Genomic DNA, 6,000 nt, shown 5'->3' on the forward strand with positions numbered 1-6,000 from the left:
AGGAAATTATTCTGAGATAAGGATAAACACTTAAGTTTCCCACGTTTCAATCCCTGACACGAAGGTTTCCCTGCTCTTTCCTGGCACCACACATAGAAGTAACTGAATAGCTTTCAAAAGTTATTTACTGGGAAAGTAGCTAACAATATGGACATTTGCACATTACTCAGGAATATGAGCAAGATAGACAAAGAATCACGCTGTGTAAAGATTGTGCACAACTAAGAAGTCACTTCTTTTATATAATTAAAGGTTGCAAATTCCAACTTAGTAAAATATTGATTTTTGTTTAACATCTTGGAAAATGCTTTATTTAATTAAGAGAGTAATCAATGATAACCACAGAATCCACCTTCAACAGGCAATTCATTTTACCAAAATAACACAATTAGCTTACCACAGAATGAGAGGTAATAAAACAATCCTCTTTGTCCCAGAAAGTTTCAAACGATACTCCTCCAATACTTCACATTGGCAACTGCAAATAAAAGGACAGTACTTCAAAACACGGACCTACATTAAAAAAAAAGGCTTCTTAAATAGCTAGCAACTTATACAGAGTTTGTCTTAAAGAGGGAAAGTAAAAAGTACTAACTACTATGTAAGTCCTAACTACCAACATCTTAATGCACACAAAGAAGGAATTCAGTGATTGGATTCTGACAGGTACATGTGTGCTGGTTAAGGCCTCTTTTCTGGAAAGGAACAGTTCAGAAGTGGTGGCCGCAAAGCAATTCAATTTTTTTCTTACACTGCTTTAGTACATAGAAGTGAAGAAAAAAAAAAAAGCAATATAAGCTACAGGAGAACTCTTTTATAGGAGATCCAACTGTTTTTCTATCAATCTTCAAAAGTGTTTTTTAATTTTACACTAAAATTAGCTTTGTCGCCCCCCAAGCAGATTAAAGCCTCCAAACAGTGGTTGTTAATACTTAGTACTTTCAGACAAAGCTGCAAAAAAGCCAAGGTGAACAGCAATGCTCATATGATACCATTCCTCCCAAGCCCTATCTTTTTGACTTTCCAAGTGCTGTACAAACAGCTATTTCCTCAAAAATACATTTAAGTATTGTGTCCCAAATACATATTTGTCAAAAAAATTATATGGAGAAAATATATGATTTGCTTCATTCGTATGTAGTCACTTCAGTAGGTATTTCTATAGCATATGAATGACTGCTGGGACACAAAGTTCTATACTAAAATACCCAAACCCTAGAATTAAAGTTCCAGACTAAACCCAACCATTCCCAAAGCATGCAAGCAGCCAAACTGATGGAATACTACTCCCTTGTATCCAGTGTACCAAGAGATTTGTTCTTCACAGTAACTTGGAAGCTATCCCAATAGCATTCTGCATGTGTATGTGCCTGGAAGGTCTAACTTCTATAAACATATAATCCTACTGCTACAAATAGTTTGCTTGTACTCTGATGTGCCACAAACACTTTTTCCATTAAAAAAATAATTCTCTATTTTGCTTTTATTGCGTACTTTAGTTTATGGCTTATGACACAGAAAATATAAAAAATATTTTCAGTACACAAGGACATATAATTTCAGGACTGACATAGTAGAAAGAAATAGTTTTAAAAGTACAAACTTAAATGCATCAAGCAAAAGAAATTCTAACATTTCACACAGTGAACACACTATAAGGGAATCTCATAGGTACTGACATTCAGCCATTATTTTTTAAAATTATGATATTAGAATGCTCTGCTTTAACAGAAAACACCTTATGAATGATCACAGCTGTTAAAAACCTCAAGTAATCATCAATCAACATTTTGTAAAACAGTTCTAAAAGCAACATTTGGTTACCTGCAACAGGGGTCAACTTTTTAAATATTAAAATCTCTCTCAACTAACAAGTCAAATGCCAACTCCAAGAGCTTTATGGGTTGATAATTAAATATGACACACGAAGCAGAAAGGACAGAGTTTTACTTTGAGGTACCAGTTTGATCAAGCAACAAGTTCAACTTTACAGCTGCTTGGTTATACAAAGTCACCTTTGACGGGAATACTTCGCAAGCTTATTAAAAAAAAAAAAAAAGCTATGAAAGCAGACTACGCAACTCTAGAACTACTCTTCAGAGACAGCTTTCTGGCTAGATCCTTGCTTTTTAAAAGGCAAGATACACATTTAGGGTAGCAGGAGGTAGACTTATTTTACGTGTTTTAGGTCCAAGGAAAAAAAAACCTTCACAAAAATCTGCAACAAGCTTTTTATTGAATTTAATGAGGTTTGGAAGAAGCCACTGAATCTCAAGCATTTTGTAGAGAGTTTTAAAAACAGGAGAAAAATGTTCCAATATAAGCGTTAATAATTCCGCTTTATTCCTGCCAGTATTCAAAAAACACTTCATGACACGTTCTTCAGCATTCCTCTTGCAAGGCTGCTAGTCACAGATAAGCACCTCAAATGTTATCACTTCCTAAGTCAACAACTTGTGCCAAAATAAAATTAAAAAAAAAAGCTGACTGTAAGAAACATTACTCTGAATTCTACTACCATCTCAAAAACATTAATTACTCAAGGGAGGAGCAATCCCAAGTACTGGTGTATAACTGTTTAATTAATACAGCTAAGCACATCTAAGTTTGCTGCCACTGAGGAGGGTGACGCAGCCTCCCCCTCCCTGTGCTCCCACCGTTTCCTCTGCATTAGCTCTTCTGTCAGATCCACAAAGAACAGATTCAGCACCATTAGGAAAGCAAAGGGTAAGAGATGAAAAAGGGAAGAGGAGGGTTTCAGTAAATCCTACAAGTAAAACATATCTAGTAAAGACACTGGCTTTGCACCATCTTTCTTATTATAATGGCTGTCATTCTCAAAGCTCGTTTGGTTTAGATTTTTAAGCACAGGTGCTCAAGGACATATTAACATTGCCCAATTTTTAACAAATTCTGCCACAAAGCTCCAGTACTTAGGGTGACGTGAACACAAACACTTAAACTAAGATTTTGCTTTGAACCATCTGCTTCAGATCCTTCTCTGTTGACTATTTCAGGAAGTTGGGCATTAGGTGAACACTAACTAGCACACAGGTCATGGCTCCATTGTTTTTTCTTAGAAGATGCTATGGGGAAGTAGTGGTGGGATGAGATATCAATCATACTGTAACGGTAAAACAAGTATAATTGCAGGGGGAAATTCAGAATAATGGTTGTGAAGGTGTAGAACTTTTAATCCCTGAAGATATTTCAAACCCAAGGAGCCCTTAAGCAACACAATCCAGCATCATTTGGTCCTATTCTGAGTAGTGTTGGACTACATGACCTCCAACCTAAATTATACCAAGAGTCTGTGACCATGATTTTCTTAACACATTTAAATAAAACATTGGCAAATAACTAGGAAAAACACTCTTGAGAAGTTTTAATAAACATGTTTGTTTAATTAGGAGATTGGAAAGTTGTCACTTCAGTTTCTTAGCTGAAAGGCTCTATCTAGCAGGAACAGGTGTGATTTGACAAGCATAAAGTGAAATGACAGGAGAGAAGAATAGCTTTAGAAAACAACAAATCCAGCTTTTCTCTAGCCACAAAGCTATCCTGATAAAGATGCCTACAAACAAAACCAACCCAAACTTCTAGCAACTGACTATTTTAAAGATGTATTTTTTTCCTCCCTTTGCTGAAATACATCATTTCTGCATTGGTTATGCCACACCATGTCACAACCTTAATGTTATGCAAGTGCAGCTTCTGATTAGAAGTTCTCTATTTCTGTTTACATTTCTAACTCTGCGGTATTACTGTTCCCACATAACCAAGCTCTGCAGTGACCGAACCTCCTCCTGCACCATTTTATCACACACTTACCATTTCATCACCTTGTTGTTTGGCTGCTTTCTGCTCAGCTTTAGCTTGAATATTGGCTGTAGACTGTTCTCCTCTTTCCTTTTTATGTTCTTCCTAGTGGACTTTAGCTTGCCTCCACACCCCCATTTTTACCCTTATTCTTGGGTGCTCAAGAACAGGAACAGAGTGCTACTATCAGCTGCCTACCACTTGGGGTGACGTCATTTGCTTGTGGCCAAGTTCAAAACCACAAAGGGGATGAGAGCAATGGGACTGTTCCCCTGAATACAGTTGTTCCTGAGACGGGATAGTGCAAGGTTACTACTTAATAGAAAGTTTTAAAACATACACAGAGAAGGGGGAATGCTGATCTTCAGGGAAGTATTTTCTAGTTTCTACTGCCATGTGTCTTCTCTGTCATACACTTACACAGATGAAGTTACATAACTTCCATTTTAGAAAGCAGCTGAATATGGAGTGTACACATCCATACTCAAACGCATGACAGAGTAAGCAGAGATCAACAGCCATACTGATGACCTTACTTTCCATTAACACAGATGGGAAAGTGTCCTATGTAAGAGCATTTCAAGAGTGTCTTACTCCATCTTCCACTATACCCACGCTTTTATGAGTGAAAAATAAAAATGAGTCCAAAGCATCAAAAAAGTTTCTGTCAACATGTATCACTGCACTGACTCATCATTAATGGTAGGTAATTTAGTTTCCTGTAGAACCCTTTACAGGTAGGCATATTAGCTTCATCTTCCCACTCAGAAGAGGCATTCATCTGTTTTTAAAGCAGCTTAAGCTGATTATCTCTGCATAATAGTTAAAAAAAGATCACATTACACTCTTCAAAAATTAAATACAGAAGCAACAGTTCAAAGTTAAACCAAAAAAGCATCTCAAACTGTAAAGAAAGCTTGAAAGAGCAAAAGAAAGCAGTACAGAAGGCAGTAGAAGCACTTCCGAGACTGCACCTATCTAACAGTCAATGGCAGTAAAAGCAATTTGATCTTGCATTAGGAAAAGTCCCATTTTCCATAACTGATGTAAAGAATAAAAATCAGTGTAACTTTAGGTGGGATTACAGAATTAATTATTCCAATAAATAAGACTTAAGGAAAGTTTCTGAATAAAAGAGTATATTAATATTCTGCTCCACTGATCTCAAAACACAGGTCAAAAGATCACAGGAAGCTTGAAACCAAAATGTGAAGAAAATGTCACGTTCCTCTAAGATTTCAGGGGTTTAATTCCTTTTTCATCCAGATAAAGCTGAGATTCAAATGCTGCAACTGTTCATACATAAGCCAGGACACAATTTACCTATCAGAGATGTTCTGATCAGCCACTGGAAGTTTAAAGTTCAAATTAATTACCCATTCCATCATGTTCATTTTATTTCAATTACTCCATATTCTTCCATTTTATGTGCATGACAGACAAGTAGTATCTACCAAGAAGGACCAACATGGTACGCACGTTGGTCTGAACTGCAAGAGCTGCAAGGATGGGGGCTGAATCAAGTAGTCCTATATAAAAGTTGACAAGATGCAGAACACAGGCCAGGGCCTGAGCCGTGGAAACTCAAGACTTGTTTAGGGTCTAAGCTAAGAAGGTGACCAAGCGTGCTGCAGAGGGGCTATTATGTGAAAAGGTATATGAAACAGAAAGCAAGTCAGCAAGACAGAGACCAGGCAGCAAAGTTTCTACTTGAAATGGCAGAACAAAATAAGAAGGGAATAATTTTACTCCTCATACTTCTCATTTTTCCACTGAGGTCCTCACAGCCCATTTGTCATAAGTCACCCTCCCTCCCATATTTCTTCCTTTCTAGAAGAAAGGCAACAAACAAGGCTAAGAGGCTGTTAATCACAGGTTTTACTCATCCTCCAAAAACCACCTCTTCATCCTCCTTCCCTCATCAGGTAACATTTTGCTTTAACCCAGGCCATTCTGTTTGCTGGATGAATACTGGAAGAAGGCAGCTGCTGTTCCAGAAGAGCAGCATTACACAATACCCATCAAGACAGGCTCCTGACATTGTATTTTATTGAAAGTCAATGCAACACTAAAGAAATATACAATAAAAAAATTATCAAGAATAGGAAGAACCAAAAAGCATATTTGATTTCAAGACTCCTTGGGACTTTCAAGTTACACTTCCATGAGATTTCCCCCCCC

General features: G+C 37.1%; 1 protein-coding gene across 4 annotated transcripts in view; it reads right to left on the reverse strand.

Annotated features, from left to right (window-relative positions):
- Positions 1-6,000, reverse strand: part of MTMR3 (myotubularin related protein 3) — an 84,245-nt gene that overhangs the window by 52,520 nt on the left and 25,725 nt on the right. For 3 of the 4 annotated variants that reach the window (XM_026859461.1, XM_026859458.1, XM_026859460.1), the window contains exon 2: positions 398-478. The gene's annotated coding sequence lies outside the window, so the exon portion shown is untranslated. Of the gene's footprint in view, positions 1-397; positions 479-3,831; positions 3,942-6,000 lie in introns of those variants that run through there. The other variant, XM_026859459.1, reaches the window with a different exon arrangement.

This window comes from Athene cunicularia (genome assembly GCF_003259725.1).
Source record: "Athene cunicularia isolate RWA chromosome 15 unlocalized genomic scaffold, athCun1 chr15_part1, whole genome shotgun sequence".
NCBI lineage: Eukaryota > Metazoa > Chordata > Aves > Strigiformes > Strigidae > Athene > Athene cunicularia.